The 27,370-nt window shown below is 40.2% G+C and overlaps 1 protein-coding gene across 2 annotated transcripts in view; it reads left to right on the top strand.

The window, feature by feature from the left end:
• Positions 1 to 27,370, top strand: part of LOC117539708 (leucine-rich repeat and fibronectin type-III domain-containing protein 2) — a 202,850-nt gene that overhangs the window by 86,880 nt on the left and 88,600 nt on the right. The window contains exon 2 of one of the 2 annotated variants that reach the window (XM_034205972.1): positions 5,867 to 5,995. The gene's annotated coding sequence lies outside the window, so the exon portion shown is untranslated. Of the gene's footprint in view, positions 1 to 5,866; positions 5,996 to 27,370 lie in introns of those variants that run through there. The other variant, XM_034205971.1, reaches the window with a different exon arrangement.

Raw genomic sequence — 27,370 nt, 5'->3', positions numbered from 1 at the left:
GAAAAACTTGTCCATGCTTTTATCTTCAGTAGACTCGACTACTGCAATGGTGTTTTCACAGGTCTCACTCAAAAATCTATTAGGAAGCTGCAGCTAATTCAGAACGCTGCTGCTCGAGTCCTCACTAACACTAAGAAAGTGGATCACATCACTCCAGTTCTGAAGTCTTTACACTGGCTTCCTGTGTGTCAAAGAATAGATTTCAAAATACTGCTGCTGGTTTATAAAGCACTGAATGGTTTAGGCCCAAAATACATTTCTGACCTCCTGCTAAATTATGAACCATCCAGATCTCTCAGGTCTTCAGGGACTGGTCAGCTTTCTGTCCCCAGAGTCAGAACTAAACATGGTAAAGCAGCATTCAGTTATTATGCTCCAAATATCTGGAACAAACTCCCAGAAACCTGCTTTTAATTGAACTATTCATATCTTAGACTGCAGTGTAACTTTTATCCATGTATTTTTTCTTTTAATGTTTATTTTATTAGCTTTTCTTTTTAATGACTGATTTTAAATGCCATTTTCTTAATCTCTTTCATTTTTTGTAAAGCACTTTGAATTGCCTTGTGTTGAAAAGTGCTATATAAATAAACTTGCCTTGCCTTGCCTTACCCTTCGTTTGTCCTATTGGGGAGATTGGTTAGTTCAGTTCTGATTGGACAACTGTGCAATATCTGTTATTCTTTATGCAACTATTTCAGTCACTATCTACAGGAATAGCCAGGTGTGACATAATTAATGTTTTCAAGGGTAAATGGCCTTCGAATGGCATTGGACAAATCTGTGTACAAACCAGCTGGTTTCAAGCTTTGCCTGACCTTACAGTTCCTCTATTGTTAGTGCAACTAGTTATAACCTTGCTGACATCTTTTAGGAAGAAAAAACAAGCCAGTGGTAAAATGAATAATGTCATTGGTAGATATCCAATAGCATTAAACAACTGACTTCCTTCATTGGACTTTGACCTAGCTGACCTGTTTGACATCCGACTAGTTGTTGAATTGTTTGGTTTGTTGTAACTTGATCTCTCTGCAGATCAAATTCTCTGTCGGAGCTAAAGTAGACTTCATAGACTTACAGCGCATGCTTGATCTCCATATATTGGCAAAGAAAACACTTGTCTATTATCCCTCATGAAATGCCTAATGCATAATGCTAATATTGAATATACATACTGAGTAATTAGACCAGTATACATTAAACAGTTGCCTCCCAGCAACACTTTTTATGACCTAGTTTGTTTCAAGCAAACTGAACTCTGTACTTATGCATTTTCACCTTACGATGGGGAATTCAAAATAGTATTTAGCACAGTTCTCAGTGTAATCTGTGTCAAACAGATAAGACTTCCAAACAGACTAACTCCCCTTAGTTGTTCTGAAGTGAAAAGGACCAAGTTTGACAGGTGAAATTGAATGTATTTGACAGCAAAGATGTCTACTAAAAGCAAACTAGTATCTTCAAAGGTATGAGGAAGAAGGAATAAGTAAGTGGAAAGTCCTTGAGAGTTGGTGCATCCTGCAGATTTCAGCCAACCTTTTTGCTAATGGAGTTGCAGAACCATCCCCTGTAAAGAGGAGAGGGACGCTCAAATGAGGCAGCGGAATGACAGGCAATAGACTGGAAAATATGAGACAGGGAGAGGGGGATGGACTCAAGCTGATGTGTTTATTTGCCACTGCGGGTTCCCAGCAGAAATCGTTGTGGGCGAATGCATTTGAAGTCCCCAATGCATGAAAAGAAGTTGACACAGCCTGTGTCCTACCATAAAAATCTTTAGAAATCATTCACGCCCTCAGATTTTGTGACTGTTGATCCTGCTTGGTTTCAGAAGTTCAAAGAGGGATTTAGGGCAATGTTACAATCTTGATGAGTTCATGAGTAAAATCAATTTTCTTCAGGTTGAGCTTTGTCATTGAGACAACTTTGTGCTACTGTGAAGTCAATGGAGTGATTTTGACAAGTGAGTGGATTCTAGAAGTGCAATTGAGCTAGGTAATAACATAAGGCTTGTGCGAAGAAAAGCATCACAAGTGAAGTTCCTTTAAAAGTGTCTCACAAGTTGTAGTTTGTCACCTTAGTTTCTCAGGTACCTGGTCTAGAAAAGCAAATCACAGCCACTAGGGATGAAGTGTACGAAACAACTAACCAGCTATTGCTATTCCTGACAGCTTGACGTGCTTGTTGTGTTGGAATTACACAATCAAGTCTTCGTTCAGCAGTGAAACACACAAGTTCATCTGGTAGCAAAATGCAACGTTATTATCTTTTCACTACGCTTTTCAAAGAACGAAAGGATGCTTGGTGACGTTCTTGGCTGACCCCACTTAAACTGTTATTCTGTAAGAGAAAAGACACGTGTAAAACATAAAAGCTACCACTGAGGCAGCTTCTTAAAAAAGATACAAGACATCGATAATGTAGAGCATATTTGAAAGCTTGCCAAGATGATTAATTACATTACAACTAACTGCTGAGTCACGTGTCAATCAATTATGAATGGAAACATGTAGCGTTCCTTGTTAACCTTTCAGATTGTGCTAAGAGACAAAGCTGAAAAAGCAAAGTAACACATGCAATACAGCAGTTCTATGTTTGTTGATATAGCTTGGCTAGAAAGGCTGAGTCATTGCTTCCGTTGTGCTGCCTTTTGATGCATGTCATCACGGCCGCCCCTCCCTACAGGCCAATCACGCAGACTGCGTGGGGCCTCACCTCGCGGAGGGGGCCTCAGCTTGTGGAGGGTACTTTATTTTGTGGAGGGAGCCTCATCTGAAGCGCAAATGCGGCGCGCCACAGTTTCGCCCCTGCAAGGCTCCACTAGCACCCCCCCCGTCGACGCTCGCGACACAGAGGGCCTCATCATATAACTTTGCGTGGGGCCACAAGTTGGCCAGGGGTGGCCCTGCATGTCATCCCCCTCTCACTCTCCAATATATTTCTCCTGTTTCTATATTAAAGACAGGAAGAAATGTACATGAAGCAATAGTGGGTTGAAAGTCAAGATTATAATATAAGTTTAAGGTTAAAAAAGGCTAATGCTAAACTGAAGGTTCAAAAAGTGGAGCTAATAGTAGTTTAAGGGTTACATTTTAATGTATTATCATGTGTATTAAATCATACAATTAAATGATTGTGCTCAGTGACACTCTCCTTTACAAAAGTGACACACATCCCCAGTCAACAATGAAGACAATATATACAACATGAGGCTAATGCTAAGTGAGGCTAAGGCTTAGCACAAGTTTGAAGTGAAAAAGTCAAGCTTATTTATGGTTATGGTTTATGGTTAAATAATTAAGCATTATACTAAATGGTTGAGAAGCTAAGGTTACGATTGAAGTTGAGTAATCACCTTACAAGTGGGATAATCACTAAAGTGTAGGTTCAAAGGTTATCAACGCTTTGTCTCGAGGCATATTGTCGATAAGACTTCTTAATGTTTATTTTATCTTACTGCCAATTCCTATCATGGATGAAAGTGCATTCATTAAATAAACGTATATACCACTTTCAACACACGTGGTGAATGATTTGCCTATGTTTAATGCAAGGTAGTAGCTATGTAACGTTTTGACTGTATCTTTCTTCTTTTTGTGGGGGGAGTAATCTGCACAGGAAGACACAAAAGAGAAGATGATGGAGGAACCATAACAAAAAATATATATGGTTTCAAATATCTCAGCACTTACACTGTGAAGCTGCTATTTTTAGCCAAGACGTTACTGTTCCCTTGTTGACCGAAGAATATGGTGTTGTCCGGCTCACTGTATGTTTGTTCTGTTGGACGATGATACATTATAGCGACTATAGAGGGGCACTTGAAGAAAATGACTTCAAAGGAGCGAGAGAGATAGCAGCTGCCCAATCAGATCTCACTTTAGCAGGATAATAGCATTCAGATCCCTCAAGGCAGAAAAGAGGATGTGTCATAAATTATAAATTTCCTTGAGAAAAGATATGGATGGCGGTGTCATGCAATAATTGGCACAGCACTTAGCTCCAAGTAAAGCTGGCCGGTGGCTGAGTGATGTACGCTGCAGGCACCCACCCCGAAAACACGCCGAAGCGATTTGCAATGTCAGCGTGACACAAAGAGGCGCCCCCAATTATCATGTCGACCCAATATGGTTTGGCAACCTCATTTCATGACCTGTACGGCAGCATGCTGGGGAGTAACCGAGATTTCAAGGCGAGAGGAGCTTCCTGAGATGATTGAATGTGCTCCTGGTAATATTCTAATGTCAAAACACACCTGTAATATTAAACTAAAACTGGTGTTACACTGAAATGTACAGCGTTAACCCTTTTCAGACACACACATGATGAATTAAAATGAGAGGGAAAGAAAGAATGCTCAGCCAGCCACGATGATTCAGATACAAACGCTCCGATTTACTGGCAGGATCAAAGGTTTTTGACGAAAAAAGGCCTTTGTACTTTCAAAATGTAATGCCTGTACCCAATCCTGACAAGCCGCAATGTTGCTTAGCTTTTAGGATCATTCTGTTTTCATTATTTCTTTTTCAAATACTCTTTTTTAAGGGACAGTTACCGAAGTACAACAAGCATTCTGGTGTTTGAACCAGTAGGTTTATATGTTGATACAGAATTATTTTCAATCTCAAACCAGTTGATCAAAACCATCACTCTTAAAAGACTGAAAATCCCTTACAGACATAATGTACTTTACCAAGTGGAGAAGCCTACGAAAAAATTATGCTATTTCTCACTTGATGAAGTACTACAGTAATCATTTTCTTAACGAGTTTACGGTCCCATTGGCTTGCTTAAAGACCTTTTCAGTACAGCATGATAGACGCTGAACAAGGGTTTCCTTAGGGCATGGATTGACATGTTGATACTAGTTTGGGTGTCACCTGTCTTTTTGTTTCAGCTTATGGAATGGTATCATTGTGGTACTTAAAAATGTTCAGTGTTTGATTTTACTTATGTCCTACATCAATTCTGGCAAGTCAGAAAACAGAAAGTTGGCGGAAAAGGTCAAAATGCCAAACTCAACGCTTTATAATGATAGTCTACAAAACAATTGGTGACATCCCAGTCACTTCTTCTATATGATCAATACTAAATACTGATATTATCATACAATCCACTATTAATGTCTTTATATATCAAGAAAATCAAAACAAAAATAAGTTTCAAATTCATTCATTTCAAGATATACACTTTTTTGCTTTTCCAGCTGAGGGTTAAATTAATAGATTAATAACATCCTGTGCATTAATAATGAAGCTGGAAGGGATTTAGCTTAGCTTCTAAAGACTGTATACAGGGGGGGGGAAAGCCAGTCTGGTTCAATCAAAATAATAATACACACTTAGCAGCACCTCTGAAGCGCATAACCATTTGTTTCTAGTTTGTTAAATGTGTACACAAATAGGAACGAAACAGCATGTAATGGCCATTAAAACCCCAGCTTGCTGTTTTACATTTATGTGTGTTAAAATAACTATTGCATTAGATGCAAGCGCTTGCATCCTACCTAATTTAGAAACCCAATTTATAAAAGCTCTTCCAAGCCTTGCTGAATTAAAATCCCTCCTGCATGGCTTTTATAGCCTCAGGCTTTTTATTTTTCAAGAAAGCCACAGCCACAAATTTGCAGTCGCAATTCTCACTGAAATGTGTAGAAACCAGCACTTTGACGACTTTCTCTTTGTTATGCGTCTAACAATTCCTTCGAAATAATGCCACCCTTAGGGAATGGATGTAACTCCAGACCTCAGTCAGGGTTTGGGCGAGACCCAGTGTTCTGTTTTCTCTGACATGAAAGAAATACAGACCACACATATGTATAAGATCGCTGCCATTTCTCATGCCTCTTCTCATTGTTTTCCTGTAGGTGAAAAAGTGAACAGATGAGGTGGAGGACTTCTTCCTCAGCACACACAGAGACGTCACCTTGCAGCGTTCATCCGTGGGAGGAGAGGAAATACTTGGGACTGTTTGTTGCCCTCAGGAGGAATTCAAGGTCAGTGCAGCACTCTCAAACACACACACACACACACACACACACACACACACACACACACACACACACACACACACACACACACACACACACACACACACACACACACACACACACACACAGGTTTAAGACAAATAATAGGAACAAGGGAGCATCTTCTCTCCTATTGGCTCTGTATACTAAGATGAGTCAAGTGAGTTGATACGATGTTTTGCATGAGCTGCATTGCTTTCATGAACAAATAATTAACGGTAAATGAAGATTCTGTTCAATATCTAACAGATATTGTTCGATGAAAGAAAAGAGACAATTCCCAAATGTCCTTTTGCTCCATCTGGCCTTTTTCTCTATTTCTCCCTCAATTGAACTGTTCCTTTCCTAATAATATGTTTCCTTTTCTTGCGTTGCTTCCTTCCTCCCATGTCCCCTCTTTAATCAACGCCTCCAAACAAATGTTGAGCCGTCCAAGGTTTTTTTTTCTTTTCTTTTTTTCTGTGAAGTCCTCACACTGGGATGAGTTTGGATTTTAATTTGTTCCCCACAGATTGCTGCCTCACTGAGAAACTGGGTTAATTGCATGAGAAGACAGAGCCACTTGTGACCTTCATTGAATCCTGCCAACTACAGTTACTGCAGCATGTCTACTGCAGTGTTGCATTTACAGGTTATTTAGCCACTTCTATGACAACAAAAAAGGTGATGGCTTGGGTGTCAGGAAGGCTTTTTTATGAATGTTGACATGTGTTTCGAAACGATTTTAAAGTGTCAGTCCTGCAAAGTTCTCCTGACAGATTGATGTGTCCTGTGTCAGTTGGCATATGGAGATGTTTTGTGTTGATCAGGCAGGTTGATTGGGCTGATTGAAAGCAAAGAGGGAATGGAAAGTAAACTTAAGATGTCAAAGATGATCAGTCCATCAATACTTGCTTATTTCAGTCATTACTTAAAGAAAGTTGGTCAGCTGTTCTCTCTCATACATATTCAGTTAGTGAATGAGGGACGGCTCTTGACGGAATCAATCAGACCGTGAACTCTCTCCAGCCTTCCTTCTTTCTATCCTCCAATCCTTCCTTCATTAATTACTTTTTTACCAATCTGTGTCATGTGTTCCTTAAGTCCTTCTTTTTGCCTGTACCTTCCTTCCTTTATCTTGTCTCCTGCTCATGTCTTCTTTCCTTCTTCCTCCTTCCTTTTACCTTCTCTCTTTGTCATGTCTTTTGTTCATTCTTCCTTCCTTCCTGCTTTCCTTCCTTTCTTATAATGTTTTGAACGTTATTCCCGTCTTTTAACTTTTTTTTCCATCCTCCCATTTGTTCTTACTTTCCACCTCTTTGTTTCCTTCCTTTTTTTCTTTCCTCTCTTCCTCATGTTCTTTGTCCGTTATTGTCCCAGTTTGTTTACATTGCTTCTTTCTTCTTTTCCCATCTCTTCCTCATGTTTTTTTCAACCTTCCTTCAATATTTCCTTTCTTCCTCTTTTCTTTCCACCTGTCCTTGATTTTCTTAATTTCTTCCTTCTTTTTTTCCTCTGTCTCTTCCTTTTCTTTTCTTCTCTTTCTACTGTCTTTTCATCATGTATTTAGTCTCTTAAGTCAGGGGTTCCCAAACGTTGCCATGCCAAGGACCCCCATATAGCATTATCCTCTGGCGGGGACCCCCCTGTTGCAATGTTTTTATTTAAATGATGTGTACAAGTGCCTCGCGATGGAGCATGCAGTGTGTTGCCACTACATTTGGGGCCTTCTGCCTGATAAAAGCTGTTACTCCGCTTTTTTGCCTGTCATAGCCCCACTGCCCCATCTGAACACACACCCACACAACGAGACCAGTCAAGTCCATTTGAGATGATGTACTCATCTAAAACTTGGAAAATGTCTCTTCGTGTGGTCCTACCTTCCAGTGCTTTGCAAAATAATATTTCCTCAACAAAGTTGTCTTCTGAAATAAATCTGATGTATGCAAGCAATTCTGCGACATTTGCTACATCTGTGCTCTCATCCAGCTGCAGAGCGAAATATTCACTAGCTCTCACTTGCTCCAAAAGCTGAGCAGATACTCAGTTTCACTCTCAGTAGCGGCAGCTCGATTCTGATTGGCTTGAAGGGCGGTCGTGTGATTCAAAAACAAAAATATTAAAAGATTGGCATCAAAGGACACATAGATTAATAGATATACAGTTATTAATAACATCTTTAAAAAAAAAAAGATTAAACTTTTTTAAAAAAAACACTGTCTTAAGTAATGTATTCCCGCTCCTTCATCCCGTCGGTATTACTGTCATCTTTGTTCCTTTTTCCATGTGTCCCATTTTTTCTCCACCGTTATTTATTCGTTTTCTCCTTCCTTCCCTTCTTCCACTTTTACTTCCATATTCCTTCCCTCACCCCTTCCTCCTGTCTGTCCTCTGTTCCTTACCTATTCCCTCATCTCTGTCTGTCGCACCATGGATTTCCTGGTGAATATGAGGAGCTCACACAGAGCCAATGATAGCTGGAGATGAGGTTAGGACTGACATTCCCCTTAGGACTGGTGCCTGGCACAGAGCCCTTGTAGAATATTCCGCCAAATTACGTGAGAAGCTGCAGATAATAATACCTGTTTTATAGGTTGACAAACCCAGGGAACTGTGAAGGACGAGCAGGGTGAGGTGAAAACACACACGGGCTGTAAAGTGTGTTTCATTGGCAGGGAGGCCTGGTGTTCAGATATATGAGAAGTGGGTTGATATTGGACTGAAAGAGCATTTGACACACTATGATTATCCCAAATAGTCCTAATTATTTTTCAGATATCATTACATTACATGTGACTTTTTAGACGCTTTTATCCAAAGCGACTTACATACTCGAAACTGTGGGCAATCCCCACAGGAGCAATTTGGGGTGAAGTGTCTTGCCCAGGGACACAACGACATGCTGACTGCAGTGGGGTTTGAACCTGTGACCCACTGATCCCAACACCAAGGCTCTTCTTGCTAATGGACTGCCACAAGGTATGTTTATGGTGAATAGAGTAAATATGAAGCCTATAGACTGGCAAGCATTTGCCATTTATCTGTCGATTACCTTTGTTTTCACTTTAATTGATTCCCTTTAGATTGATGATTTAACAATATTCACTGTATTGACACAAAATATGCTTGATGGTAAAGCTTCTGCTAATGAACAAAGTCATGCAAAAATATTGAGGCTGCTAAAATGAACATTCAGAGTTTGACATTCAGACCAATGAATGTTTTATTTTGACCTTCAGATCCATCAGCTGATCAACATAAAAACCCCCCCAAAAAAATGGGACTTGCATTGTTTCATTTACAGTAGGTCTTTGTGTCTGCATTATAAGTGACACATTTAGCAAAAACAATGTTATCCTGCAATTAAATAAGACTATATTCATTACCTATTTGTATTATTAGGTGGTAGTATATTTTTTTTAAACAGAAGACATGCTTGAAAAACATGCTTTTAATGACCTTCAGTAACAATAGTCAATGAGTCTTATCATATCTATTAGGAATGCAAATGAGGAGTTTATGCAGGAAAGGTAACTTTAGGTATATTTTAACCTTGACTTTTCATTCTATGTCTTCAGTGTCTTACTGAACCAACTACAATGTAATCCTATCAGGGCAGTCATGCACTGTAAATGCATGTGTGAGTAGGAGAAGAAAGGTGAAATGTGAATGTCCCCCAACAGTCTAAACCTATAGAAGCATAGGGGCTTGTCCAAAGTAAACCTGAGCCTGCCCTAACTTTGAGCTTTATCGAAAAGGAAAGTCTTAACCCTACTTTTAATTGTGGAGATGGTGTCTGCCTTCCCGAAACACAAACTGGAAGCTGGTTCCACAGAAGAGGAGCTTGATAGATGAATGCTCTGGCCACCATTACACGTTTGAAGACTCTAGGGAACCATTAATAACTCTTGGAAGGTAATAGTGGGGAAGTTGTGTACAAAAGAGGATGTTACCTGGCCAGGGAGCAAGTGCAGAGCAGCTTATACAGGAGTAAAATGATCATATTTTGTACAGTGTTGAGAGACGTGTTGGTACAGCCTGATAATCAGGAATTACAATAGTCCATGCCTTGAAGTAACAAATGCATGGACTTCAATCAATCAATCAATGTTTATTTATATAGCCCAATATCACAAATGTTACATTTGTCTCAGTGGACTTCACAGTTTGTACAGAATATCAGTATGACAATACAACACCCTCTGTCCTTAGACCCTCATATCGTAGGAAACACTTCCAGAGAAAACCCACAGTTTAAAGGGGAACATGGGAGAAACCTCAGGGAGAGCAACAGAGGAGGGATCCCTCTCCCAGGACGGACAGACGTGCACTAGATGCCGTGTGTAAATCGAAGAGATAATTTTACAGCGTAGGTAGACCAAATGTTTGGAAATGCATGTGTCTGTAATAAGAAGATGAATCCACGAGGATGTCAACACTCCTGTGGGAGCCATCAGGGAAGTAGTATGACTTGTATTATTGCATAATTTTGAGTCAAGATATGCTGGATGTTCGCAATGTAATTACTGCATCATTTGTAAATGATCAGTGAATATTAGTGATAACAGATAGTAATGTATTATCCAAAGGAAAATATCCTGCTGTGTCTTTCCAAAATCAGGCCTCTTGCCTGGAGGAGGACAATGATCAGTCTATCACTTCAAACACACACTAATTGATTTGCCAAATAGAGATCTTCCTTTAGTGCACCCCCACACACTCAATCCTCCATCATATGCATTTTAGTAATAGCCAATGGAATATGGATATGATCCTAATAGGTCTCTCCTCAATATATTGAGTAAGTCTAACTCCGGAGTGATTGTATTACATTCTAATGAGCTCTGTTGTTTTGACTTTCACAATTCAATTTCCTCTCTGATTCTCCACTTTTGAAATCATGATTAATGTGTAGAACACAACTCTGCCATAGAATGCATTTGGACATCTGTTGTTTTTGAATGACAAGCCACCATTTGTACAAGTTTTGTTGATTTCAAGTCAAATATAATAAACTTTTCAATTAGCCAATCAGGGAATTAAAACATAATGATTGTTATTAAGAGGCGGAAAAGATGTTTGAATGGATTTAAGGCGGTTTTGTGGTGAGCTTAAGTAGGCAGATGGTAAATAAATATAATGGATCCTTATTTGAGTTCTGATGGCACAGCCTGACAATATTTTGGGGAAATCCATTATTTGCATGGTGGCATATCGTTCAATCTATTTGCTGCCATGACAGCCCCTCGGCCTTAGCTCTTGTTCTTTAGTTAGTCTTAGGGTTAGGGTTTCTCTCTTTCTCTTGCCTTCTGCATTTCATGGTAACACCTTCTTGGATTTCATTTATTTTGGATAGTTCTAGATTGCCGCTCTATTTGAAGTCTGCATTGATAATGGTTTCTGGTATGGACAACCCCAAGAAGCATCTGAAGCAGTGGTTGATGAATGCCTGTAGTTTGTTGACTATGTTGGCAATTTTTAATGTTTTGATCTACACAACAGAATGGATGTAATGTTGCTCTGAAGCAGTCTACATCATAACTTTGACCCACTGACCCTAACCCTAACACAAGATATTTTCATCAGTCCCAAATGCCTAATTTGCCAAGTTTTCTTTAGCAAAAGTGTTGAGCTATTTGTCTACACTTCAACTTGTATGCCTCACTAAATAAAGGCCATATCTACCTGCATTTCCCCTGAAAATGACCACTGCCATACATTGTGAGCTGCAGAATCGTATAAGGGGAAAAATGTGTTTTGCTTTAAACATTACCCAAATATATTGAGTTCAAAGCAAACTTGACAGTCAGACAAAATCGGCTACATCCAAGAATCGTGCATATTATATACAAATTGGCTGTTGAAACTGTAGCTCAGAATCCACCGTGGTGCTGTTTGTGTCTCTTCCTACTGAGCTTTGATCAACAACATTTCTGGATGGCGAGAACCCTGAATAGCTCCCCCTCCTGCAGCAGCTATTTATGAACTTGTCCCAAAACTGTCACCCTGGATGAAGGGTGCAGGATCGAGTCAGCCTATTCCTCAACAATCCTTTAATAGTCTAAATACTCCTGTGATTTAGCTGAGCCACCCTCAGATTGCACTGCCTGCTTTGTGAGCCATATTAACCTGTCTCATATGTGTGAATAAAACTGTAAGGAACATGTTGATTATCATACTGGCATCATTGCTGTTCAGACAATGAAGCGTCGGGTGGTTAGACAGCGCCTTGGGTTGCAATATGTGCTGCTACACAGAAACACTTTTATTTGTGTAACAGTATACAGGGAGTTAATGAAGTGCTATATAGGCTTCGTTCTATGATAAATACAAATCCACAGGAGGGCCTGGGGTAGAAACTAGGACATTCACTAGATATCTCAGGTAAATTGAATCCTATGGTTTCCCTGACTACTGTATGTACGGGAGTCACGAGGGAGGCAAAGAGGAGGAAAATCCTACTCTGATTGAGCTAAGTATCGCTGGTGGTTTATTTTCTTTAGTTTTCTAGCCCCTCATGCTATAATCATGTGTATTTTCTCCATTCCTGTTTATGTGTCTTCTCGCAATTATCACTGGCCCCGTGTATCTCGTAATCGATATAACCGGCCTGCTCTCGTCTATCCCACATGTTCCACTGAGATCCAACATCTAGTTTCTGGTGGCCTGTGGAATTGCCAGTCAGCTGTTCCTAAGGCTGACTTCATCTCTGGCTACGCCTCCCTGCAGTCTCTGGATTTCCTTGCTCTCACTGAGACCTGGATTACTCCATCCAACACATCCACCCCAGCAGCTCTCTCCACAGTATATTCCTTCTCCCATACACCCAGACCCACTGGCAGAGGAGGTGGCACTGGTCTCCTGCTCTCTCCCAAATGGAGCTTTTCCCTCTTCAAGCTACCTAACTTCACTCCTTCCACCTTTGAATTCCATGCCGTCACAGTAACCCATCCTATACAATTAACCATTGTTGTTCTCTACCGTCCACCAGGCGCCTTGGGGGACTTCTTGGAGGAATTAGATCATCTCCTCTCACACATCCCTGAAACTGGTCCTCCCGCTGTACTTCTCGGAGACTTCAACCTCCAGACGGGGAAGATAGACAAACTAACATCTCTGTTAACCGCCTTTGCTTTCTCACTGTCTCCGTCCCCACCAACTCATAAAGCTGGCAATGTCCTTGATCTCATATTCTCAAGGAACTGCACTACTTCTAACCTCTCTGTAAACCCGCTCCACACATCCGATCACTTCTTCATTTCATTCTCTCTACCTCTTTCCAAACTAATCTCTTCCCATCCTGCACCTGTCCGCCGTAACCTTCGTTCCCTCTCCCCCTCTACCTTTGCCTCATCGGTGCTCTCAGCCCTCCCTTCCTCTGACTCGTTCCAACTCCTACCTCCAAACTCTGCTGCAGAAACTCTCCTCTCTACTCTCTCATCCTTTCTGGACTCTCTCTGTCCTCTCACATCTCGGCAGGCTCGTCAGTCCCCTCCTGCTCCCTGGCTAAATGATGCACTGCGTGCTAATAGAACCGTCCTTCGGGCAGCAGAGCGGAAATGGTGGAAATCCAAACACCGTGACGACCTCCTAACCTATCAGGCTCTCCTCTCCTCTTTCTCTGCTTCGATCTCTCAGGCAAAAAGCACTTTCTTTCAAGATAAGATCCAATCTTCCTATTCCAATCCCAAAAAACTATTTTCCATCTTCTCCTCCCTCCTGGACCCCCCCAAAGCCCCTTCCTCCTCCTCCCTTCTGTCAAGCGACTTTGTTAACCACTTTGAAAAAAAGGTTGATGATATTCACTCTTCTTTTTCTGACTCACCTCTACTCACCGCTGGGTCACCAGACCCTCCTTCCACCAACACACTGACCTCCTTTTCCCCTCTCTCTCCAAGTGAGGTTCTTACCCTCATTACCTCTGCCCGCCCTACCACCTGTCCTCTGGACCCCATCCCTTCAAACCTCCTTCAGACTATCGCTCCTGATATTCTACTGTTTCTCATCCATTTCATCAACACTTCTCTAACTTCTGGTCACTTTCCAAACAGTCTCAAGGAGGCAAGAGTAAACCCTCTCCTAAAGAAACCCACTCTCAACCCGTCAGATGTTATAAACTACAGGCCTGTCTCTCTCCTCCCGTTCCTGTCTAAAACACTTGAACGCGCTGTCTTTAAACAACTCTCCTGTTATCTCAATCAGAACAACCTTCTGGATCCGCACCAGTCTGGTTTCAAGGCAGGTCACTCCACAGAAACTGCCCTCCTTGCTGTCACTGAGGAACTGCACACTGCTAAAGCAGCCTCCCTCTCCTCTGTCATCATCCTTTTGGACCTGTCTGCTGCATTCGACACGGTGAATCATCAGATCCTCCTTCGCACTCTCCAAGCACTTGGAGTTTCAGGCTCTGCACTTTCCTTCCTCACCTCATACCTCATAGACCGCACCTACAGGGTTACTTGGAGAGGGTCCGAGTCCGACCCTTGTCAATTAACTACAGGGGTCCCTCAGGGCTCTGTTCTTGGTCCCCTCTTCTTCTCCTTGTACACAAACTCGCTCGGATCAGTCATTAGCCCGCATGGTTTTTCATACCACTGCTACGCTGACGACACCCAATTAATTCTGTCCTTTTCCCGCTCAGAGACCCAGGTCGTCGCACGCATCTCTGCTTGTCTAGCTGACATCTCTCAGTGGATGTCTGATCATCACCTCAAGCTCAACCTTGACAAGACTGAACTGCTTTTCCTTCCGGGAAAAGATTGTCCCACTCTTGACCTAACAATCAACATTGGCACCTCTGTTGTTTCCCCGACTCAGACTGCAAGGAATCTGGGTGTGACCCTAGATAACAACCTGTCCTTCACTGCAAACATAGCTGCTACAACCCGCTGCTGCAGATACACGCTTTACAACATCAGGAGGATGCGTCCCCAGCTGACCCAGAAAGCGACGCAGGTTCTGGTCCAGGCTCTCGTCATCTCACGCCTAGACTACTGTAACTCCCTCCTGGCTGGTCTACCTGCATGTGCCATCCGACCTCTGCAGCTCATCCAGAATGCAGCTGCTCGCCTGGTCTTCAACCTTCCTAAATTCTCCCACACCACTCCGCTCCTCCGCTCCCTTCACTGGCTTCCGATAACTGCTAGAATCCACTTCAAGACAATGGTACTTGCGTACCATGCTGCGTATGGATCTGGCCCTTCCTACATCCAGGACATGGTTAAACCGTACACCCCAGCACGTGCACTCCGCTCTGCATCAACCAAACGGCTCTCTGCCCCCTCGCTGCGAAGGGGACCCAAGTTCCCATCAGCAAAAACACGTGGGTTTGTTATCCTGGCTCCTAAATGGTGGAATGAGCTCCCCATTGACATCAGGACAGCAGATAGCTTGCACACCTTCCGGCGCAGACTGAAAACTCATCTCTTTCGACTCCACTTCGAGCGATAGAACTATTAACAAAGCACTTATATACTAATAAAGGGCTGGCTTATCTAAAGCCAGTTGAGTAGCACTTGAAATGTTTTTGCTCTATGAAGCCTGATGTACTTATATGATTCTGTTTTCTTCAAGTTTGTATTTTGTTGGTCGAACGCACTTATTGTAAGTCGCTTTGGATAAAAGCGTCAGTTAAATGCAATGTAATAATAATGTAATGTATGTACTGAAAAGATTGACAAGTTGACTTTAATTAAATGTTGTATGTCAACTAAACAATATTAGGTTCAACTTAAGAAGTTAGACTTTCATCTAACTTAATTATTTGACATGATACATTTAATTAAAGTCAAAATGTCAGCATACCCAAATGGATTCCTGGTGGCAGAAACTGAAGGAATAAACCAGTGGCTTCAAATGCGTACAATCCCATTGTTGTTGATAGCTTATGATATTATATTATTCCATTAAGCATTGTTGTCCATGCTTTTGGGATTCAATATTGTGTAGTGCTGCCTGTCATTACACGTTACCAAGAAAACATGCTAAGAAATGACATTGTTGGCATTTCAAGTAGTTTATTGTTTTTTCAGGTTCAAAATGGGTTCATCCAGTCATGCAGGAACTTGATGGTCAGATGACGTATTTTCTTTAACTGCATAATAAACCAAGAGGTTTTGACTCCACCGGACTCGCTCTTTGTTGGTTTTCAATACGGAAAGGTTGTGGATATAAGCTTGTAACGCATACTTTTATTAGTACCACGGTTGCCAAGGTTTCAGAAGTGGATTAAATAAGATTGTTTCTTCCAATATGGAATCAATTCATTCCATCACCCTCCAGCTTTATCAAGACAAATTGCTATTGGTCAAAAACTGGAATATATATTTCACCAAAGTTGAGCTAGACAGGAATGATTTGTACATATTCACTTGTATTAATCATCTGACTCCATTTCCGGCTTTTTTCATGTTCAGCAATTCAGCTTAATTCACCAAAGGAAACACTGGTGTGAAAGAGCTGTTGTGCTGCGGTCGCACTGAGGCAGCAGAATGAGACAAACATGATAATCACATTATATTCTGTTTGGGGAACGTTGAACCATTATTCCAAGATGGTAAACTCCATTGAAGTCCCACCAGAAATGGAAATTAAGTCTTAATTAGCTATTTGTGTATTGCTTTGTAAACAAGGGAAGCCAAACACAATGTAAGTGTTGATTCTTTTTTAATTAGCTGCATCAATCGCATTAGTGTTAATTTTGTTTTGTTATGACTGTCAGTTATTCCTTTGTAGTAATTTTGCCAGAAGTTTGTGGACACTGCTGTGATTCTTCCCATAAAATAAGATATTTTGAATCTGTCATAAATTCCTAATTAGTGGAATACTGACATACTTGTTTTCAGCATACACTTCTGAAAAATGGCGTGAATTTAACATTTGTCTCACGTAAAAGTGTCAGCCAGACTAAGTTCAAAAGCAGCTGAAAGCTTTTTTAGCCTAAAAGTAATCCCAAGAGTTCTTGTGTCACAGAATTCCCAACATACAAAGAAAACATCTATATACTGTAGCAAACTATTCCAGGTTTACCGTGATGTGATCAGGTTCTAATCTTGTTTAAGTTGCAATATGTCCAAAAGTCATTATATCAATCCACAAATTCAGCTCACTCAAAATACTGTTATTAATTTACTTTTCCAAATTAAATTGCTGTGTTAGAAGAGCAGCAAAGTGTTTAGATGGAAAAAATAACCAGTAAAATTACAAATCAAACTTATGAAAAATTCTATCAAATATTCAGTGTTGATGCATTTTAAATTTTAGAAAGCAGCCAAATCACTCCACAGAGAATTTCAGAAAATGTCCTTGTTGCTCCTCAATTAGGCTCAGTGTCACGGTTAATGTGCTCATATAAAAGCTGTGTGTTATCATGGAGAAGTGGTATTGAATTGAATTTCAATACAGGAAATGCCTCAGCAGTTATTTTCTTTTATGAATAATCTCTGCAGTTTTGATACCCTAGCCACTGGGGAAGACATGTATAATGGTATGAAACCGAACCCGTCAGTTGTATTAGCTATCGTTAACTGGAAGTGCAGAAAGAGTATCTCTGACAAGCAAGATGAATATCACTGACTCATGAGTGCGTTTTACCCTACAGCTCAAGACCAATCCTGAGCCATCAAAGTACCGAAGACTCTAACAGAAAGTGGAATCAGATCCCAAAAAACTCAGTGTCAGATAGTCGAAGCCAAAGTTTTCTCCAGATACTAAAAAAGACATGGACAAAAACACCCAAGCAGAGTTCCACAAACTCTCAGCTTTCTATGGTTTTATAACCTTTAGATTCTCATTGTCAAAATATCCTGATGTAAGCTCAGGCATGTGTGGTGTCCTTTGCTATAGGAATGGGTCATATTTGTTGGAGGACTTGTTGATTCATTATCATGTGCTATAGAGTGGTGAAGATTTATGGTATGCCGACCCAAAAGTTAGCATTGTAAGCAATGGGATTTTCGGTACATTTACAATAAGACTACCCTTATAAAGGATTCACAAAGGGTTTATAATTAGGTTATGAATTAGGTTGTAAACACTTTATTAATCATTAAGAACCATTTATAAACCAGTTCTAACATAGTTTTCATACATCAACACAGGCTCACTATTTGGCAAGATGACTAAGCCTTATATTGGCTACTTAGCGAGAATCAACTCAGTGAGCAACAGATACCAAGGATGCTGGCTGATGAAGAAGATGAAGTAAGCTAGGTTGTCAATATAAGACTTTTACAGATAAACGTGGGCTCACTATTTGGCAAGCAACCGGTCACAGGTGCCCTGTTTATCTCATGTCTTATGTAAGGGATAATGTGCAGTGACGCTTCGCGTCAGTCTCCTGATCAGCCTGTCGGTGTTCTTTTCCCCATAATGACCATGTCGCTGCACATTATCCCGCTTATTACATGGCCACATTCTCAACAAAGTAACGTTATGACTCCCAATATTAATTGAAATGCTTTTATGGATTTAGAAAATGATTTTATTGATTTAAAAAATAGTATATTGATTTAAATTCACATGCATCCGCAAAGAAAAATAGTCCGTTGTTACTGTTTGAACTAACGTAGCAACGGCAGGAAGTGCTTCGATAGCGTTTTTGAGGAGCTTTTTGATTACAGATTTGAAAACATCGCTGCTTACTTTAAAAGTAGCACAATTCATTAAGTCAAACCTTGGAAAGTATCTAGATATCCCTGCCCTAATGCCAAAGTAACTGGCAACTGAATATGTATCGCCGTTTGATGTCTATGTCTGGACCGCTGCGTAAAAAGGAGGGTTTCCGCCCGTTACTTCTCCTCTGTTTTCTTGTCGCTCTTGTCTTGTCAGTTAGAACTGTACACAGTTAAATCGAACGGACTTGTTTGTGCAGATCTGAGCGTCCTTAACAACGGTCAATAAGTGCTTGACAGCGGTCTGTCTGTTCTGGATTAACAACGTGTCACGTGTTCTGAATTGACCAATCAGAATCGAGTATTCAACTAAGCCATGTAATAAAAAAGCGTATTAATTATGTATAAAGTGTTCACAACCTAATTAATAAATGAATTACAAACTATTCATAAACCCTTTATCAGGGTAGTTTTATTGTAAAGTGGTACCGGATTTTCTGATATGGATTTCTGTATATCGCAGAAAATAAACTCTGTGGCAAACACAAATGTATGATACTTAACAGGTCGAGGTGTTAATACATTTGCCAGATGTAAATAGCTTACAAATATCACGGCCGCTAAGCTAAAGACAGACTTTTTAAAAGATTCTTGTTAGCAACCACCATTTTTACATAGAAGATCATCGATTCACCAGTTGGGTATTTACTGACCTATTTTATGTTGTTGAACAAAACGTGAACATCTCATGAGCTTGTGTTATCCACAGACCTTATTTCAGGCATCAAACCACAATGACATTCATAAAAACGCTAACTTTGAGACGATGGAACCACAAGTTGTAAAATGCTTACTCATGCATGGGTTTTAAGACTCATTCCTATTAACTTTCATCTACAACTTGCACAGTTGTAAAAGGAGGTCTCAGGGAGTGCAGATTGAAAAACGAGGCATTATAATGTGTCAGGTACTGATAAGAATGAAGTTCAGATGTTGACAATGAGATGATCTTTTTTTCAGCTAAGGTTGGTCTGCTTTTTTTTTTTGTCTGTTCCAAAGCAAGACATCACTAAAACATCACTTCAACGTTCTATGAAACTTGGATATTGATAGCTCAAGCATTAGGGCAGAACGTACTCATAATTGAGTCATTGGGTCGTGCAACTCCCATTGAATACATGACATGAATCTGTGGAGTTTCTGAGATCTACAGAGCGAGGGAGGAGTATTTTAGGATGGTGCCTCACCCATGCATGGCATCTGTGCATCCTTATTTCTGCCAATGGTTCTACACTGAGGCAAAGTTAGCAGTAATGTATAAAGAAAGGCAACAATGCTCTGATACAGGCAGTGGAGAAGAAGAGTGAAGGATTGCAAACTTGAAACAATCCAGAATTGAACCAGAAAGGAAATGCATCCAACACGCTTGGTGCTGACTTCAATGATACAAACAACAATGCGGTCTGGTGTGTCGTTTTGAATGTAAATAAATAACTTGTTACCTGTTTACATTAATAATAAAGGTTTTCAGATGTTGATGCGAAATGCCATAGCAGTTCAATTGTTTGTAGATCTCAGTAAGCGTCAGTGCCTTAATCTGCTTTTTATATTAAACTGTACCTCTAAGGGATTTTGAATGCAATATCAGTTATCTTCACCTGCATTTCAGTGTACATGCAGCAGGGGAAGGTGCAATAAATCATCATACAGTGTGGGCGTACACTGACATGTACTGTAATGCCATCTTGGGATCATTTTCAGCAAAACACCTTCATGGGAGTTTGTATTACAACAACTACTGTAATGAGAAAAACACTCATTTAGATTTCCTTTAATTTCCCTCGCATACTCCCAGTTGAGTTAATAGCACTGTATGTAAAGATTATGTTATCCTCTAATGAAGACAGTATTGTCTTAAATCACTCCCTAGGTTTAATGAAACACAATATTTCTCAACAGCTAAATATTATTGTAGAAGCAATCCTCAAAAGATAACCATTTAAAAGACAATTGTACGAAGTATCACTGTCTGTAAAATGATTTACCCAAAGCATATTACGAAAAAGTCATAAAGATTAAACATTTGACACATCTTCTCAAAAAATGAAATAATTAGTAGTTGCGCTCACAGTAAATAGGAACAAAAAAGCATTGATGAACTAGATAAAACCATCCTTGAGAGGTTAGAAAAATATCTTGTGATTAAAACTACTTCATGTGATAAAAAACAAGCCATTCTTCAAACTTAATTAAAAATAAAAGGGATCTTCACAGAATTAGTCATGAATGTGGATTCAAAGATACATTCTCCCATGTCCAGTAATCACACGGAAAGAAAAGCAACCCACTGGTCTTTTTTTAGAATGTGACTGAGCGACTGCTGACAAAGCTCTTCATGTTTTATTGATCAAAGGAGCTATTGATAGACTGATGTGCATTTTCTCTATCTTATTAACTAATGACACACATTATGCTGCCAGACAACAACAGTCCCACATCATGCAAATGTGGAGCAACCTTTCATTTGCCTCTGCAGAGCATCATATGGAGCACACACTGTTCCCTTCATTCATGTCTCTCCGGGGTGCATCTTGTTGTTTCCGTCAGCAGCTGGTTTGCAAACAGAATGCTACCAACAAACATCAGTGTGTAGCTCATTGTTATCAGACTGTTGATTTCTTCCCAGAGAGCTGTTCACTCATATTTCACTGACTGACAGCTTTGTGAATATTTGATTGAATATTTGATGTGTGTTTTCAAGAACTCTATCAGATGTGAGACAGGCAGAGCAGCACCTCAGCATGTCATGTTTCAGACCGGTTTGAAACGGAATCACACATTTATTTCAGTGGACGATGTTTAAAGGGGCCCTATTATGCTCATTTCCAGGTTCATTGCCTCCACTATGACATGTCCCCATGCTTTAATGTTCAAAAAGCTCTTTATTGTACTCATACTGCCTGTGCTGCAGCACCTCTTTTCACCCTCTGCCTGAAACCAGACCCCTGTCTGCTCTGATTGGCCGGCTCTGTTGTGATTGTTCAACCGCTTAGCATATCATGTACAATGTGTTGGAGCCCTTGCCAATAGTAGCGCAAGTGTTACATACTGATGTCACTATATTACAATATATTATTATTGAGTACAATAGAGGCGTTTCCGGCAGGGAGGGGTGTGACCGAAAGAAACTTCCTCTGGAGGAAACTTTGTTAGCCTTTAACCGTTAGCCACAATGTTATCAGACGTTTTGATCAGTCTTTGGGAGCAACAGATTACAGGTAACCAGATTACGTAATCAGAATACAAAATAAGGTAACTGTTTTTCCTTACAGTAAGACAAAAAGAAAGATCTAATCAGATTACTGGTACATTTATAAAAACTGCCAGCAGGATTAAAATGTTTCTAAAAACTAAAAAGAGCATATTGTGTTTGTTGTAAAAGGATCAGATGTGATGTATGCTCTGTAAACTGTATTGTTCTATACTTTCAGTGAATCTATACGCCTGCTGCAGGAATTTGCTTCATGGTTTTTACTTTCTGTGGCTCATTTGTTGAATTTTAATTCATTAGTTCAACCTATATTTTCATACAATTGTGCGTGGCAGCCTTGCTGTATGTGTTAAACATATGTGTTTGCTTTTTCAAACTGTAGTATGTGCTCATGTTTTTCAAATATATATTCAAGAGAATATCTTTGTTCTTTGGACTGAAAAATAAGCCATCATCTTCTGTAATTTTTGTAAAATTTTTCACATTTTATAGACCAAACAATTAGCCTATAGAAAGTAATAGGGAAGATAGTCAGGAGTTTCAGCTCTGCTAAACTTTCAACCATGGGACTATTTCCCAGAATAAAAGAGAACTAAAGTGATTGTGTGCCATGAGTAGAGATGATAAGAAAGAGAGGTTGCCATGTATTCATACTGCAGGCCGACCTTTTGAAATGCCATCCTTTGTCTTCAAAGACTGACTCCATGCCACCAGAGAGCCGTTTCACCTCTGCAACACCAACTACATACATGCATTGTCCTTTTGCTGGGGCCAATGTATTAAAGTTTTTCCAAGAACTTTGTGAGTGATGGTTTCCCTGGAAAAGGGCACATTCGTTGTAGCTAAATAAACGATTTTCAGGGGAAATGGTGTAGAACTAACCCAGCGAAAGTTGTTATTTTGCATGCAAATGAATATATATCCCTTTGTGTGAACAGGGGAGATAATGCACTGCGGCTTTGCCTGTCTGTATGATGCAAGATAAAATGACGTCATATTAAACTGGTTTTCAAGGTCTGGTTTGGATGTAATCCAGCTAGTTTAGCATTTACATCCGGCATGCATAAGTGAGTACATTACAAGCTGACAGGAGACAAACATGAGCTTCAGGCCGGGGCTCTTTATGTAAACCTCATCCCAAAACAGATTTTACAACAACAAAGAATTTTGGAATTTAAAATGTGTTATTACCCTTGCATACATAATGTATTCCCCCCTTGTTTACTCGTCATAAATATTCTATCTTGTGTTCAGCACTGCAGGGCCTAACTTAGACAGTCAATTACTGTATGCGCCTTCATCATATATCTTGCATGCAAATGAGCCTATAAATACAACGACTCATCTCTCAGATGCATGACTCTGTCGCTGCATTAAACAGTGGGCTGAGACTCACTGTAGGTCTGTCACTGTCTTGAAGTTCTTTATAACACTCGATCGCATGATATGGGACATGCAATATTAATCTTCATCTCATGCAATGTCAGAAGTTAAGCCCCTACATAGGCTAGAACTAAAGACATATCATTTTTAAAGTTTTAACTCAGACATAATTGTGCAAGACCGACATCCTGGCTTCAGGAAGTGCAACGGAGAAACTCTGCAAACAAAAGGTGTTTATTTAACTTTGAACCGTTTAGTTGTGAAAAATAAACTCGATTTTAGATATTTATGGATAGAATACTATGTTTGCCATTATTGTAAGTCCAAATATTATCCATTTACTACATCATTTGACAAAAAGTTAGCTAAACCCCAACAAATAACATGAATTGCGGAGTTCTAAGTTTTCAAGCTCCAAGTACTGATACGCTGCTAAGCTAACTTTGGACTAGCTAGTTACAAGAAGTTCAAATGTTTTAAGCATGATTTATCAACCTTGTTTAAGAAAGATTAATAAATAACTCAATTATCCAGATCCCAGTTCAAAATGGATATTTCTTCAGTTAAAGATATGGTAACAGATTGGGAAAAATCTCTAAACTAACTTTAATTTTAGGTTAAGCTAATGCTATCCATTCATATCTCAGCCACCTTTTTACTTATTTTCTATTTGGTTGTATTCAAACCCCATATTTTTTGCACAATTGCAGGAATAGATGATGCCACACCAGTAATATGAGGATGATACTATTTGTATTAGGGTTAGGGTGAGATCTAGTAGTAACTTTATTGGATTTTTTCCAATTTATGTGATCCAAGAATTTGCACACTATAATGTACATCATATAATCATTGGCATTCATCAGTTATGTAATTGCTTAATGAGATTATCAGGGTATTTTCATATCCCCAGTATCTGGGGTGTTGCTTTTGATCAAACACAGATGAATTATATAGCAACGACCCACAGAAGCAATCCACAGGCTGTGTCACCGATGCTGCAGAGCTAAAGATAGAAACAAGAAGAGGTCAGGTTCACTCCGCCTGCACAGAGCCTACAGTGTTGTAAAAACACAGCAGGTTCGATGCAGGGAATAAGCCAGGAGAGTGTGTTGAAACCACGCATGGCATCCATGAAAAGTTTCAGTCTGGCTTCACACCCATGCACAGTACTGAAACAGCCCTTTTAAGAGTTTTTAATGATCTGCTCCTAGCCGCCGACTCAGGTAGCTTAGCTGTCGTGGTGCTGTTAGACCTGACTGCTGCCTTCGACACTGTGGACTATAGCATCCTGTTGTCACGGCTTGAACAGTCCACAGGCATCACAGGCTCTGCCCTTGCATGGTTCAGGTCCTACCTGACAGACCGTAGCCTCTCAGTGCAGTTGGGTGCCTTCTCCTCTGCTAAAGCCCCTCTTACCTGTAGGGGTTCCCCAAGGCCCTGGGCCCCATGCTCTTTTTACTGTACATACTGCTCCTAGGTTCAATTCTCACAAAAAATGCCAACTCACTACAGCAGTTGATGGACTGCTTGATAGAGATACAATTCTGGCTGAGCAAAAACGTCCTTAACCTCAACGAGAGCAAGACCGAGGTCATCTTTTTTGGACCCCGACCTCCAGCCTCTCCGGTTGATATTCTGGGCTCCCTCAGTAAAAACATCCTCCCCTCTGTCATGAACCTTGGAGTGACCTTCAACAGGTCAGCACCGTAGTCAAATCCTGCTTTTTTTAAATACGACTATTGGCCAAGACCAAGTCGTTTTTATCTTTTAAAGACCTAGAAAGGGTTATTAACGCCTTTGTTACCTCGAGACTGGATTACTGCAATGCTCTGTATGTGGGTATGGACCAGGCCTCAATTAGACGCCTGCAGCTAGTGCAGAATGCAGCTGCACGTCTTCTTACTGGCCATAAAAAGCGTGACCACATCACCCCAATTCTGGCCTCACTGGCTTCCAATTTGGTTGCGAATTGATTTTAAAATAATTGTATTTGTTTTCAAAGCCCTAAATGGGCTGGCTCCGGCCTATATAGCAGAACTCCTCCAGCGCTACACCCCAGCCAGAGCCTTAAGGTCGGCTGACCAGCTGCTGCTGATAGTGCCTAAGACCAGGCTCAAAACCCGAGGGCACCGAGCCTTCGCAGCAGCTGGCCCTAGGCTCTGGAACACTCTGCCCCTCCATGTGAGGTCGGCCCAGACCCTAGAGTTTTTTAAATCCTCACTAAAAACATACTTTTTCTCTCTGGCCTTCTAGTCAGAGCGGAGTATGACACCTGACTTTTGTAAATTATTGTCTTTTATTGTGATTGTAGTAATGTGTTTTTATTACATGTACAGCACTTTGGCTCGACCAAAAATCACTTTTAAATGTGCTATATAAATCAAACTTGATTTGATTTGATTGAAAGGTTTGCTCAAGGGTCAAGTGTGTCGCAGAACATAGATTTAAATAGCATAACACAGTTGAACCTATCTATGTACATCTGGAAAATATTGATAAAGCAGGTTTATCTCTAGAACAGCCTACTCTAATTTATTTTAGAACAGCCCTGAGGTCATCGGTTACCGCCAACGCAACAGCAGATACTGGTAAAAATAGTTAATTGTTTCTAATGATCATTTTTGACAATAACAAAGACTATAATAAAACAAGTTTTTTTAAATTCTGTTTATAAAATGTATTCATTTTTCAAATTTGGCTTTTTTCCCCCAACATTTTTTTATGTTAATAAACCAACCATTTAAAATGGTACATTTAATCCTGACCATATACAAATTATTATTCAATGTGGAACAGAAGCATTTGGCAAAAATGTGGTTAACGCCAAAGCAAACTAACGGAAAACACGCACAGACGCACAATATTCTATAAATAATTGTATAATCAATACGCCTCATAATTTGCTAGGATGACGCAATATAGGCGAGTTAAATGTATAAGAAAACCTTTTCTGGTGTAAAGATCAAGTTCAAATGTGTTACCTTGTGCGCATGTGTGTAAGTCAATGACATCAATTGAGAACGGGAGAAAAAGGAATTTGTGTCACAGTGTTTGTTCTGTAACTTTGCCAAAGTGTGCCCTAAAATAATAGTATCAAATGTCTATATTCATCCAACTAGCACATCTCATGTCCAAACTACTCGGTTGACAAGGATGTGCTCTCACAGTGGATTGCTGGACTTAAGAATTGAAGTTAAATGAATGAAAAACGCTAGTACTTTGATGTCTACCCACTCCATACTGTTTATGTGAACTTGTCTTTTACATTAGGCCCAATAGCATAAGGTGACTTTCGGGAGTGCTGCTTTCTTTGAAGACTTCATTCATTAGCATTCAAAAGGACGGCCCTGGTCCAACCGCCCAGGGCTCGGATCAAAACATTGCCAACATCAGGGCGGAGGGACGTGAGTAGCATTCTCTCTGACCTTGTGTCTTTGAGGCGCCTCATTTGCAGCTCGGTGTCATGTGAAAATCCCTCTAGATAGATGGTGTCATGGTATACTCAGCAACCTGTCATGTCACGATGATAGGTCTGTTTTCTGAGAGCGATTGGTTTTGATTTGAAAGCACGGTAAAGCAGCTCTTTGATGATCTAGATCCAGGTGGTAAGGATGTTAAAGAGGAGTATGTATGTAGGCCCTGCAGAGACTTGTGAAAGACAAAGTCAATGAAACTCTTAGGACTTATGGATTTTGCTCACCCTCCTAAATGTTTCCTTGTGCAAGCATACCGCCAACTAATAAGGGCCTTATGACTCAGTCTGTGAACTTTCTCTCTGTTGAGTTAGAGTTTCAAAAGTTTTCAAAGGCACTACAATGATTTTACTGGTCAGAGTTAATTTAGTAGTCATGATTAGTACTTCTTAGTCTGGGAAAAAAAGTTGTCTGATGCTCTGGCGCTTTGTGATGTTTCATCACCCGGGTAGTTTGGCTTTCCGACTTTAAACAGAAAGTACCGTTTGTGTCTCCTATGTGGGTGTTGATGACTTTTTTTAAATGCCTTAAAGTGTATTGGTTTATATCTATAAAGAAATACACCTTAAGGAATTTTCAGTAGTATAGGTATGTAAACAATATATATATATAAATATGCATA

Source organism: Gymnodraco acuticeps, unplaced genomic scaffold, assembly GCF_902827175.1.
Source record: "Gymnodraco acuticeps unplaced genomic scaffold, fGymAcu1.1, whole genome shotgun sequence".
NCBI lineage: Eukaryota > Metazoa > Chordata > Actinopteri > Perciformes > Bathydraconidae > Gymnodraco > Gymnodraco acuticeps.
The sequence above is the reverse complement of the archived record's forward strand: the minus strand, read 5'-3'. Positions and strand labels throughout refer to the sequence as shown.